We start from the raw sequence: 14546 nt of genomic DNA, 5'->3' as shown, positions 1-14546 counted from the left end.
ACTCCTTTCAAAGGACGGACACGCTACACATTTTGGAGTCAGAGACGGTGTCCAGCACTCTTGGGCAACCTCCTAGAGGTCTAAGAATAGAGAAATGGAAGCTGCGAAGTGTAAAATGTGGCATGTTTAAATTATGATGGTGTCATCAACAGAATAGCAATTTAAGTCTTACTTTTCTCTTTCCAGTCTCTCAAGCTAAATTTAAGCATTTCACGTATGAATTCTGCCCTGAAATTGGAGGAAACATCATGGCATCCATGCCGAGCCAGGAGAACTGGATTCAAATCCCACTTCCACCGCTTGTTTGTTCTGTGGCCTTGAATAAATCGGAACTCATTTCCTCAGCTGGGATGGGAAGAATTGGGCCTGCTCTGGCGGCTTCTGTGGCTGAAAGATCTTAATCAGAGCGAGCATATGAAGGCCTTTCTAAACTTCAAAGTGCTTTACAAATGTTAACGTTTCACTCAGGAGATTTTTGTGACTCAGTGGATGGAATAAGAAAGGAGAACAGAAGTAATACAGTTTTTATGTATTGCCTTATACTATAATGCAGATATAATTCATCATATTTAATATTTATGGCCATTTTAAGAAAAAAACTCATTTGTCAAGACCAGTCAACATTAAACAAAATAAACCTATGAGTGTTTATCTGTGGGAAAGATTTGATTTACACGAGGTAATTTTTTCCTGCAGATGTATTTCTTATTTATTTTTTATTACACCTTTGTTGAATGGGTAATATATTTATATGGTTCAAACACTAGAAGTTTAAAAATATATGCAACAAAAATATCCTTCCTATTTTTGTTCCTGCATTGCCTGGCAGGTAGTCTCTGTATGAGTGTCTTATATAGCATTTTGGACTGCCCTTATGAATATGCAACTACCCTTATGAATATGCAAGCTTTAGGTTGTTTTGTTTTATTTTGTTTTGTTTTGTTTTGTTTTTTGCTGGGGCTTCTTTGGGTTTCAGGTAGGACAAGAGGAAATAGGAAGGAACGCTCCTAGGCAATGTAATTATGTGTCCGGGATCACATACCATCTCAGTGCAGAGCCAGATTAATTCTTAATCTGTTTGACTGCCAAGCTAATATTTCGTCCAGTGTATCAGACTGGAGAGGCTGGAGTCAGAGGTCACCAAAAGACAAAATGAGGGTGGGAGAGAAATGGTAAGAGAAGCGGGAAGAAGGCAGGAATCTATTCTGCGTCTTCCCAAGGAAAGGGGCCCAGTCCAGGAGCACCCGTGGATGAGCCCAAGTGATGTGTCCTCACGTGCAAACAGGCTCCCAGCCACGCCTCCAGCTGAGGACCTCTGGGCTTTGGGGTGCCTTGCCCATAAAGGAGTGTAGCGGCTTTCTTGATGTCACCATGGCTCATGATGAAGGGTTAGGTTAAGTAGAGTAGAATAAGCCCATCAGACCATGTTTGTGCATCTGAAGGGGGGTGGGGCGGGGGCAGGCGGGGCGGGGAGGGGAAGGTGATGCAACCCAGCAGTCCACTTGACCCCTTTGCTTGGCATGGTCCGAAACTAGAGAAAAATCAGTGAGTGATCCCAGAAAGTGAGTCTTCCTCGGTGAGTTTTTCTGTTTGTTTGTTTTTAAGAAAAATGCTCTACTCAGGATTTAATACTCAGCTTCCATTATTCTGAATATCAAGTTAAGCCTAATAGAAAGGAAAGTAAATTACATGAAAATATAATTGGAGAAAAATTTAAATGGCTGGAGAGCCTGAGATTTTGGATGGCTGTAGCCAATGATGAGATACTGTTACAAGACCCACAGCAACCTCTGAGCGAACAAAAACCCTTATTCTATTGATTTTCTTCCAGGTGGGGAGACCTCCCCCCACTGATACCAACACAAGACAGCACCTGCTCCCTCCCCCATCACGGAAGTGCCCAGGTAAGGGTGACGTTACCAGGCAAGGGCATGCTGGCAAAGCTGCTGGTCAGCCTGCCGCAGGGTCTCCAGGTGGGGCTGTAGGACGGTGTGGCGGCTCCGCTCCTGGATCACATCCACCTCCGGCTTCTCCACTGCGGTGCGCGTGCTGCCACGTGCTTCTGCAGGGCTGCGTTCCTGTCCTCGAACTCTATGTTGGATTTCCGGAGCTGGCGGAGCTCTGCCTCCCGAGCTTTGCTGTGGTTCAGGAATTCCTCTATGAATTCCTCTGTAAATATAAGAATGTCAAAAAAAGACCGTTCCTTTACCTCTGTTTCTTTCTCATGATCATGAGTTGCCTGCCGGGCCCCATCTTGCCTATGAGATTTGCCTTTCTGACGGTCCTGGGTTTTCCTACTGAAGACCTCAGTAGGAAAGGTCTTGTAGGCCTCAGTCTTCTGAGGGGTAAGTCCATGGAGGGGCGAATTCCCAGAGGAGGGCAGAATGAGAGTTCCAATGTTCATTTTCATCCGTTTGCCAAAGGCATTGGAAACCCTGGGCCTAATGAATGAGTCGCCTCTGAGGTCAACCTTAAGCCAATCAGTGTGTTCTTGGGGACTTTGAGATTCTGAGATGCCATCAGGTATTTGTCAGAAAATTCTTAAAACTTGGGAAGGTCTGTTTATAAATGGTTAGTCTGTTGTTTTTCTTTTTGAACACTGTATTCTTTTTTTTTTTTTTTAAAGATTTTATTTATTTGACAGACAGAGATTACAAGTAGACAGAGAGGCAGGCAGAGAGAGGAAGGGAAGCAAGCTCCCCGGCTGAGCAGAGATCCTGATGTGGGGCTCGATCCCAGGACCCTGGGATCATGACCTGAGCCAAAGGCAGAGGCTTTAACCCACTGAACCACCCAGTTGCCCCTTGAACACTGTATTCTTAAACACACACACACCCACGCGCTATCCCTTACAAAACAGCGACAGAATTGGGAGGGGTTGTGATTTGTTGGTGTCTGACATGGGTGGTTCTTCCCATCTGCCTTCAACTACTCCAAAATAACAAGAAATCTAGTTTGAATTTCAAAGATGTTTCTAAACTTGTGTTTTTGCTGCATTTTGTTATCCTAAAAATTCTTTTAACTTTCCTTGATTTTTTTTTCTAAGTAATTGTTTTCATGTGCTTCCATCTTCTTAAATCTGAGACGCAGCTCTGAGGAAGCTCCATTAGTTGCTCTGTCCCAGAAGAGCCGCTCAACAGAGATACCTTGGCATCACGAAATGGTGGAACTTTGTGCTTTCTCTTCTTTTCTTTCTTTTGTTGATCTTATGCTGAGGTTTGTAGTGTGTCCTCATCAAAAAATTGGATAAAGAGACGATGCAGGGGACATTCAGTTTGTTTGTATATGTCAAAGCTATTTTGGGATTTAAACAATGAGTTCTGAATTAGGAATATGCAAAAAAAAAAAAAAGAAAGAAAGAAAGAAAAGAAAAAGAAAGAAAGAAAGAAAGAAAGAGAAAGAAAAGTTAAGAAGAAGAAAAGTTAAGAGTGCTATATAGTGAGTACTTAAAAGCTTACGATCTCTTAGCAAAACATAAAGCTTGAACAGAATCTCGAATGTGATTCTTCCTTGTCACTGGATTCTTGATCAAAAACCCAATTCAAGTGCAAAGGGATGTGGATACATCAAGTCTGATGGCAGCATTATTTTTATAGCAAAAGATAGAAGAACTTAAGTAACCACCTTAAATTAAGGTGACTTTTAACAAACTATGATACATCGATACAGTGAAAGAGTTTACGTAGCTCCAAAGAAGAAACAGCGATGTGGAAAGGATTGCTGCCAGAAAAATCTAAGGGATCTGTGAAGAGCCAGGTCCTCTGCGGAGCACTAGGAAACGCAGGTAAGGTGTTCGCGATTGAGAGGAGATCACCGTTTGCCCGGACTGTGAAAATGTCGCAAAGAGGGTATGGGAGGTACAAGGGCGGCACACCAAGGATGCAGAAATCCTTCTGGGTTGGGTCGCCATCTTAGCTCTGCTCCTATAACAAAACACCACAGCCGGGAAGTCAGAGTGCCAGCAGATCTGGTGTCTGGCGATGGCTTTCTTCTCGGTTTCCTTCTGTGGTGGGGAGGTAGAAGTAAGCTCTCTCATGTCTTTTCTTACAAAGGCACTAATCCCACCCATGAAGGAGGGTGCCAGTCTCGTGACCTAATCACCTTCCAAAGGCCGCACGTCCTAAGGCCCTCACTTTGGAAGTTAGAGCTTCAACCTAGGAACTTCAGGAAATATACACATTTAGTCTGTAACCGTATTCAAGGAAGGCTTCGAGGAGTGGGAGATCCTTAAGTTGGATCCTGAGGAATGAGAGGCATGCCAGGTTGCCAAGGTAAGGAAGGCCTTGCTCACAGAAGTCTGGATTGGCAGGCAAGGCTGATTTGCAGAGCTACACATCATTTCCCATGATTAGAGACCATAATGACAAGCTTCAATAGCTCCTAGGCCACCTGGGGAAAATGTGATAGCAGCTCATCCTAGGGTGCTTGCATTACTTTTTATTTAAAACATTCTGGAGGTGCCTGGGTGGCTCAGTCGGATAGGCGCCTGCCTTCTGCTCAGGTCATGATTCCAGGTTCCTGGGATCAAGTCCGCATCCGGCTCCCTGCTCGGGGGTGGGGGGGGGGGTGTCTGCTTCTCCCTCTCGCTCTGCTGCTCCCTCTGCGGGTCCCCCTGTTTGTGCTCTCTCTCTCTCTCTCTCTTTGTCTCTCTCAAATAAATAAAAATAAATAAATAAAAATTTAAAAATTTTTTTAAATCCCGTTAAAATATTTATCTTGATTATTGTTTCTGGATTCCCCCTTAAATTCTGTGCCCGAGGCAGGTGCCTCACTCTCCCTGCTTCTGAGACCATCAGTGCCGAATGCTCACTAGACCTAGGGGTCCCCAACTCCACTGGAATGGACACTTCTTTCTTCTAACCCCTTCTCCCCTCAGGCTGAGGTGGACAAAGGAGAGAGAAGCCAGCTGTGTTCCCTCGTCTCCTCCCCTGAAGGCCTCCAAGCCTAAAGCAGGCCTTAGCCAAGGGAGAGGTAGAGTTTTCTGTGTGACTTGAATTTGGAGCTACTCTGTTAGCTTGGACATTTTATTTTATTTGCTGAAATTAGCCCCCACTTATGTCTGAAAGGATGTGAACTGCTCAGATCTCTCTTCAAGAAAGCTGTCACTGCTCCACTGTGGGGCGGGGGCTGCACTGAGAGCCTCCTGCTGCTGGTCCAGTAGGTCCCACTTCAGCCTTCCAGTGAGCTCATGGTCTTTTCTCAGCGCCCCCCACCAGCGACCAAGGCAGGAGCACAGAAGCTTCATCGTTTTCTACTCAGATGGGCAGTCCTTACTGCAGAGATCCCCGTAAGGGATGGAGGGACCTTGTCAGAGCTGTGTCATGGTCTCATCTCCCCCTTGTCTCCCTTCCTTCCCTGTGCTCACCCTGACCCAGGCACACTAGCCTCCTTGGTGCTTCTCTAACATCCCAGACCTCAGGGCCTTTGTACTTGCTGCACTCCACTGGGAATCCTTCCCCGCCAGTACGTCTCTGTGTGGCTTCCTCATACCTTTCTTCTTCACTGAGTTCTTACTGGAGTACCTTTTTAAAAAAATGACCACATCCTTCCCTCCAACTCCTGTACTCCCTACCGCCTGTTTCTGCTTCTTTAACACTTCCATCTCAAACTTTTATTATGTTTATTGTCTGTTCTTTTCCATTAGAATAAAAGCTTAAGGACAGGGCAAAAACTTTGCTTAGTTGTTTCTGTTTTTCTAGCTCCCAAAAGAGTGTGTGGAGCATAGTCAGGATCCAGTAAATATTTGTTGAATGAATGCAAAGGACCAGAAGTCCAGATGTTCTAAAACATCAGCACTGATTATTACTGAAACTTTCCAATCAGGTATGTGTTATTGTACAGATGCTGTCTTCTCAGCCACGGTTCTTCATATACTCTGGGTTCATGGAATCACTTGACATAAATAATTTTATTAAACATATGGCCTGTGAGTTCATCAAGGGAGAGCACTCACAAAACCTGCAGAGTGACAACTTACAGTCCCAATTTTCCATTTGGTAAGTAACATTGTTTGTCTTGTATCTACGATCTCAATTCACAGAGTGTTTTCATTTCTTCATGGACACCAAATGTTCAACTTGGCTCTTGAAATACTTTTGTTTATTTTCTTCTCAAATTAGTTAAACAGCTGAGATCTTACAGGTTTTTCTTTCCTTTCTCCTTTTCTCTGTCTTTTTTTAGTTCTCCAGTGTTTTTCAAGACGATCACCCTCAAGGCTCACACACATGACATACTGTTATAAAGACCATTGATCTGACTCTTCAAATCGCGCCGGTGTGTTCATTCAGAGGGTTGAAAACACTGTTGAAGGATTATTGGGGCAGGGAGTGTTTTTACTCTGTAGATTGAATTCATCTGTCATTCACATTCTGATTCCAGGCACTCAAGAAAGTCATGCAATAGTCTATATGTTACATATTAGACATATTGTATATCATACATCATGCATTACAACATATGATAGTTTAAAAAGTGTTTTACCACGGGCATTTTCAAACAGATCTAAAGTAAATGAAATAGTAAAAGGAATGCCATGTTTTTAATCACCGATTGTTTTCATAACAATCAACTCCTGGTTAATCCTGTTTCATCTGTACCCTCACATACCTTCTCTGCCCCAAAGCTATTTTGATGGAAATGCCAGTCATCACAGTATTTCATCTATAAATATTTAAGTCTATCTATTTAAAAGACAAGGCTTCTTCTAAGGTAGTTATACACTTTTAAACAGATTCAATCCTTGAAGGCCAAAGGGAAATATTACTGCTGCACAAATTTTGACATCGAGAAATCACACCGTTACTGAATTCTTCTTGAAGGCTTTGCTTGTTACCTATATGAACAAGTAAACAGGGTTTGCTGGCTACCTATACGAAGATTCTTTTTGTTTTGTGGGTTTTTTTGTTTGTTTGTTTACTCTAGGTTTTACTTATTTATTTGTCAGAGATAGAGAGAGCATAAGCGGGCAGGGGCAGGGGGTGGAGTGGGGGAAGAGAAGCAGACTCCCCGCTGAGCAAGGACCCGGATGCAAAACTCGGTCCTAGGACCCCAGGATCATGACCTGAACGAAGGCAGATGCTTAACCAAGTGAGCCACCCAGGCGTCCTTTGTTTTTGTTTTTTTTTTTTTTCCCGGCCAAGTATAATTTTGGACAAACTGTAAAATGCCTGACTGGAGATAAGTCTAGAAAGAAATAATAAGCATTAGTTTCTTCTATGAAAATAAAAAAATAAGAGCATCAGGGTAATCAGATTTTTGCTTTCTTTGAGTTCAGATTCTGATTTTATGCTAGGAGGCAAAAATATCTCATATTTCCAATATCTATTCCTACTCAGATCATGCAGGACCTGAGAAAAGACAGGGTATAAGAGAATCAACTACAAAATGTGTTCCTGGATTCACGGCTATTTCCCAGATATGCCTGGTGTCAAGTACAGGCACAGTATTTGTTAAGTGAATGAATTGCTCTTGAAATGTAAAGTGAGGACTGCATATCTATTTCCAATTCTCCAATAAAAAGTCCTGTCTGCCTGAAGGTAGCAATATGCAGATTTCGGAGAGCTGGTGGGGGGTCTACTGAGTAGGAGGCAGTCCTAGACCCCGCCCCTCCCTCCTCCTTTCTCTTCCTCCAGCAGTCTCCTGCTAGCTCCTGGGTTACATTGTCTTAGTCTTTAGAGGTCTTTAATAGGTTGCCTGATGTGGTATTTTACATTCATTTTCTTTGTCAGAAAACAAAACAAAACAAAAAGATTGCTTTTGAAAAGAATGAGAAATTAACACTGTTTGGGGCTCATTCATGTTTCTTCCCATTGAAAGTGGGAGTAACAGTTTGATAGAATTTGCTTTAGAACACTCAGATCTTTGATTGTTCTCAGGAAAGCCTGTCCTTGGGCCCCATCCTGGGAACACAGTGATGATCACAACCCCTGATGGACAGATAGCTTCCAAGGGGGAAAAAAAAAATTATTTATGCAAAGGGAAATCAGGGCTGTGAAGTTCCGTTCAGCCGTCTTCATTCTCTCTGGGGAAATAACGCTGATGAATTTGTAGTATTGTGATCCTGAAATGAATCAGGAAAAGTTCATCCCAGAATGTCACTACAATAAACAGTAAATGGTCTTCACGTCCGTCTGCCAGGCAATGATCAGGTCTGTGATGCATAGTAATCTAGAACTTAGGAACTGCCATGATGGGCTTCTCTTACGCTGTAGCTGTTACATGGTGTATAATGACTGTCAGCTCCGTCTTGACAGAGAGAACCCACTATAATTCACATTTTCCATCCTGTGAGTCGGAAGCATCCCGAAACTGCCCTAAGGAGATTAACTTATAATTATTGATAAGTCCGTGGTGAAATACAGATTTCTAGAATGTTACAGACATAAAAAAACAATAGATAGTGCTGCTAACTTAGTAGGAGATTTTAGATTATTTGAGTTGACTTCTTTATTAGCAATTTAGTCAATAATATCAAACAGACAATTTTTAAGAAATAATTTATTGTTTTATGAATGTGGCCGATAGACTTCTAGATCTTAAAAGACCTTGGAATCAGCTACCTCATGATACCCATGAGAAAACTCAGAGGTGGGTTTTGGGGTAAAGGATTTGGCCAAGAAAAGTAAACTAATTAGAAGCTAAGCCATGGAAGAAAATAGAAGTCTTTTGACTTTTCTTGGAAAGTCAGGTGTCCTGATTTTAGGTTTGGCTTTAAAATATGAATATTCCTTATTTGAATTATAGATATTTACTCTACTTTATTAAAATGAATGTGTACATTATTTAACACAGAAGAAAATGTAACAAAAATGCTAACATTTTCTGAAAGAAAACATTCTCCTCGAATAGCCATGAAGTCCGCAGTACTGCGTGGAGACACGGAAGCCTCGTGGCTGTTAAAAGCAGAAGGAATATAATTTGCATTTCCAGCTCTCACTGTCTTGAGCATAGTCTTCTCCACCTGAAAAGTTGCCTTAGCATGACAGCTCATGGCTTTGTGATCTGTCGGGGTAGCTAGTCTGGACTCTGCGTGCAAATTCCCCATCTAGCGTGGTTCTAGATCGGGCGGCCTACAAGGGTATTATTCATCATGAGAGCTGGAAGGAGCAAGCAGACAGGGGCCGATTTGTAGTGTGCACACATCATGATTCAATCAAGCACTAATCTAGGTTCTGGCACCGAGGGATTATGCAGGTATAATTAAAGTCCCAAGTCAGCTGATTTTGAGTTAATCAAAAAGGGCTATCATCGTGGCTGGGTCTGACTGAGACAAGGAGAAGCCCTTTCAAGAGTGACTTGGCTCTTCTCGAAGCTCAGAGACTCCCAGCTTCAGCTTAGGCTCAAGTTCCTGGATTCCCAGATGTCTCCTGACCTTCTCTTTCCCCCTGCCTGTCTGACAGGCATCAGGCTTGCTTGGCCGGCACCTGCAATTGTGGAAACCAGTTCTCTTCGTACATACATACATATCCAAGTGTCTCTGCCTCTCTGGCTGAACCCTGAGCCAGGCAGGCAGTTCCCAGAATGTATGTCTTACAATACTCTTGATCCCCTCTCCATTTAAGGTTCTTTTCACTCAAATGTTTTTATGCTTTCTTCTTTGCAATTTCTAGAGTAAATTAACCCCTAACTGTCTTATGACCCTAAGTGTTCTAAACTGCTCAATATATAGCATAGCACTAAGTCTACAAATCATGGGAATTTAGCCCATGTTGTTGACTTGTCCCAAACTTGGCATTCTCTTAACTACTATTTCCTGGCAAATGGGATTTCTGGCCATTCTTTAAATAATCCCCTTTTAGGCAGTGGTCTCGCTTTTACTATCTCCTCCTTTGAATCTGCCATCCTTACCAATGCCAGCGGGGTCTTCTCTTCTCTTCTCTTCTTTTCTTAATTAAATATTTTATTTATTTATTTATTTGAGAGAAACCAAGAGACAGAGCTCGAGCCCATGAGCAAGGGGTGGGGCAGAGGCAGAGGAGAGAGAGAATTAAGCAGACTCCCCACTGAGCAGGGAGCCTGACATGGGGCTCCATCCCAGGACCCTGAGGTCATGACCTGAGCCAAAGGCAAAGGCTTAACCCACTGAGCCACCCAGGTGCCCCAAGTTTTTCTAACATGTACATTTGACCATGTCATTCCCTGACTTGAAAAACCCATCACTGATTCTTCAGTACTCATTGAGTAACACTAAACCTCTGGACATTAGTATCTACACTCACTCTGTGTTAATCTCCCTGCTTTCCCAGTTTCACCTACATTCTCCACCCCCGCCCCCACAACCCCATGCTCTCATACTGTGGTCCTTACAGTTCTCCAAGTGTGCCTTCCCAGACCCCAGGAATTGACTCTCTGGAAGAAACCACCAACTGCTAAACGACACGCTTGTGGGCCAAACCACCATCAGTCAACACCCAAATAAACAACCTCCTGAGAATTCTCTTATATAATCCACATAGAATTTAAACATGGTCTCTGAACATCAACAACTGGATTCATGCACCACAACTTTCTGCCAACTTGGACCCCTCAGAAAGCTATTGCATGTCATGTTCTACAGCAGAGATCATTCCTTACTGCAACAGCCCCTCTGCCCTCCCACTTCCTCCCCTGCTGTCGGTGGCGTTACTTCCCTCACATTCTCCCGACTTGTTACCTCGGGCTTCCCTTCAACCAAAATATTTCTCTGCCTCACCTCTAATCCTGAATTTGCCCTCTCACAGTGGTTCTTTCCCCACATACTGATTTGAACCCTTCCCTTGCTACCCCCTGACCCAAGTCATGGTCCATTGTCCCTCATGGTGGCCTCCTCAAGTTCCTTTGGGCTCCTTTCCTCCAGATTTTAGAGACTAAGAGTGATCTTTTTCATGTCCTCTTTAATGACATCATTCCTTACTCAGAAACTTACCAACAGCCACCACTGAATCATTCCACAGATTCAAGTTGCAAGTTTTCCACTGGTTTAAATTAGAGCCTCTCATCATGAGTTTAAGGCTCATTACCAAATGGCACTTCCTCGAACAACATCCCTTTGCTTTGCTGCACAGACAAGATGTCTCTGTTCCAGCCAGTAAATCGCACTTATCCTCCTCATCACTTGACACCTATCCTTGCAATGCCTCGCCTCTGCTCTTCTACAAATTCCACTCCGGCCTCTCCTCTCCACCATCCTTTTCCTTCACTGAACACTTCTCATAAATCTTTCTTAAGTGCTCCACATCACTCGGCATCAGGGAAATACAAATCAAAACCACAATGAGATCCCAGCTCACACCAGTTAGAATGGCTAAAATTAACCAGTCAGGAAATGACAGATGCTGGCGAGGATGCAGGGAAAGGGGAACCTTCTTACACTGTTGGTGGGACTGCAAGCTGGTACAATCACCCTGGAAAACAGCATGGAGTTTCCTCAAAAAGTTGAAAATAGAGCTACACTATGACCCAGCAATTGCACTACTGGGTATTTACCCTAAAGATACAAACGTAGTGATCCGAAGGGGCACGTGCACCAGAATGTTTATAGCAGCAATGTCCACAATAGCCAAACTATGGAAAGAACCTAGATGCCCAACAACAGATGAATGGATAAAGAAGATGTGGTATATATACAATGGAATACTATGCAGCCATCAAAAGAAATGAAATCTTGCCATTTGCGATGACATGGATGGAAGTAGAGGGTATTATGCTTAGCAAAATAAGTCAATCGGAGAAAGACAACTATCATATGATCTCCCTGATATGAGGAAGTGGAGATGCAACATGCGGGATTTGGGGGTAGAAAAAGAATAAATGAAACAAGATGGGATCGGGAGGGAGACAAACCATAATAGACTCTTAATCTCACAAAACAAACTAAGGGTTGCTGGGGGGAAGGGGGTAGGGAGAGGGTAGCTGGGTTATGGACATTGGGGAGGGTATGTGCTATAGTGAGTGCTGTGAAGTGTGTAAACTTGGAGATTCACAGACCTGTACCCCTGGGGCTAATAATACATTAAATTTTAATAAAAAATTAAAAAATCTTCTTTCTTATAAAGCCTTCCCAGTGTACGACCATTTCAGCAATCTCCTCAGCCTTGTATAAATACGAACCATTGGCAGACATCAAAAATTGGCTGTGCTCAGTTTCAGAAAACCATGCATAACCAGTGCAAGTTTAGGGGAAATGAGCCAGAATTTCAGTTCCCATACACCATTCATGCAATCAAACATGTATGCCAAAATGGCATTCCAGAACCCTGTTGTTTTTTTTTTAAGATGCAGTTACCAGTATAATAATAAAGCACGTGGCTAGATACAAGTCAAATTGAATATTTTAATCAAGTAATAAAAATGTTTTTATGTGCTTTACATTCTCCTACATAAGATAAAGACTCTATATGCTTTCCTTAAGACGGTGTTCAACACGCTCATGTGGGTGAGGCCAAGTGTTGGAAGATTTACTTCATTAGGGGGACAGGGGGTACTCATGGAGAGAGGAAGAAGAGGGAGAGATGGTGTTATTTTTTTTAATTACCACCATAGATTCAATCATGAGAACAAGGAAGTTTATTATGTCAAATAGTTTCTTTAAATCTGAGAAACCAGGAAATAAGCCTGCAGTCAAAAAACACATAAATTCAATCATAGCACCTCAGTCAGGAAAAGCCTCAGGCCCTGGGAGCCAAATAAGCTTAGCCCCAGTCTCCGCTCAAACATACCCCCCACAGACGGACCGACAGCATCTACAATTTAAACCCAAACTGATCTGAGTCACTTACTTAGCTCTTGGAGAGCAGAAGTGAAGAGGAATTATTGGTGACTGTGGAGAGTTTCAACTGATAATAAAAACCCCTTCTCAGATATGAATCCCAGCAAGATGGCCGCAGAGGATCTTCGTTTTTCAGACAAATTTTCTACTGGAAATAAGAGAGCGTAAAACCATCTTGATTTCTAATAAAATTGATTGATTTTCATAATAAAAGCCCGAGTTTAGATTTCTTCCACAATAATATGAGACTCTCAGGGTAACTGACTTCATTTCCTACATGTTAATACTCCTGGGTACAATTTCCAGGGTCAGTGCATCAGGAACATGTGATGGCCAAAGCTACCTGCGGCTTCCTGTCTTCATCAGTCTTCTCTGGACCACAACGCCACAGTGCCCCCGTCGGCCTCCTGTCCACTGGCCAGCCAGTAGCTTGGCACACCCAGGTTCCTAACAGCCTCCCAATGCCAGGGGCGGGAAGGGGGAGGGCACAGGGGGAGGGCACAGGCAGCTGTGCCAGGTCCCATCCTTGACCCCCGCTCTGCTGCCTTGTGGCTGTCAGTGAGGCGGTCACCCCATTGTCCTTAACCACGTGGGCCATCCTTTACCTGCCCTTGGGATTGGTCACTGACACCCTGACCTCAGTTCCCAGGAACTTCTTGAGAAATTCATTATAAACTCACAGATTTCAATGTAGCTGATGGGCTTCAGCTTACTGCAAGTATTATTTTTATGGATAATCCAGTGGAAGGCCCTGCCAGTGGGCTCCTGACTCCTTCTGATAAAATCACAGCAGTTGTCAGTAGTGTTTTCAGGCGTGATCAGCCATGAGAGGTTCACCTTGAGAATTTCTTGACCAGGAACCGTGTATTTGTCAGAGGAGCCCCAGCTCTGAGGAGCTCATAATCAGTGTGATGGGGATGGCCATTCCTTAGGGGTTGCTCATGGTTCCTAGGCCTCTTCAGAGAACAAAGCTAGAAGATTAGAGCTAGAAGGATGACAGACGATAGGTAGGTAGGCAGATGGGTAGGTAGATAGATGGATGTAGAGAAAGCATCACACATTTACACTAATGTTCCCACTGCAAATTCTAGCTCATGACTGCGTGGGTTTTCTTTGATCTTGTCAGTTTTATATCTACATCTCCTTTCTTACTCTCAGTTCTGGTTCTCAATGACACCTACGTAATTACTCATTTGTTTTACCTCACAAAACACATACAACAGTTGCAGAATAACAATAGCAACAATATAAGTACTAGAAATATTTGAAGTTTTTCAGGTCCCCCTCCCCCAGTTCCTTTTGTTCTAAGGATATATCCTGGTTGGGAACTACAATCAATTCCCATGTTTTAAAATCACTTGAAAGATTTCCTCCCCTGGGGCACCAGGGTGGCTCTCTCAGTTAAGCATCTACCTCCTGCTCAGGTCATGATCTGAGGGTCCTGGCATCAGGCCCTCTGTTGGGCTCCTTGCTCAGCGGAGAGTCCTTCTCTGTCTCCTTCTGCTTGCCTCTCCCTTTGCTTGTGCTCTCTTTCTCAAATAAATAAATAAAATCTTAAAAAAAAAAAAAAAAAGAAATATTTTATCTCTGAGGGGATGTGTCATCAACTCAATCCCCAATTAGGTTCAATTTTTCATTTCGTCCTTTTAGTGATTATGTCTTAATATTTAGTTCATTGATGACCTGTCCCATAGATCTTCTCATGACAGTGTATAGAGATTTATTTTCCATTTGTTTTTATACCTGTATACTATTCCATCATGTTACCATGGCTGATACTCCCCTTTTGATTGACAGGTAA

General features: G+C 43.1%; 1 pseudogene; it reads right to left on the bottom strand.

The window, feature by feature from the left end:
* Positions 1 to 1780: 1780 nt before the first annotated feature.
* LOC116862916 lies at positions 1781 to 2410 on the bottom strand (annotated as a pseudogene).
* Positions 2411 to 14546: the final 12136 nt, after the last annotated feature.

Source organism: Lontra canadensis, unplaced genomic scaffold, assembly GCF_010015895.1.
Source record: "Lontra canadensis isolate GAN:19392208 unplaced genomic scaffold, GSC_riverotter_1.0 scaffold379, whole genome shotgun sequence".
In the NCBI taxonomy this organism is placed as follows: domain Eukaryota; kingdom Metazoa; phylum Chordata; class Mammalia; order Carnivora; family Mustelidae; genus Lontra; species Lontra canadensis.
Note: the sequence above shows the minus strand (reverse complement) of the source record. Positions and strands in the feature narration are given on the sequence as shown.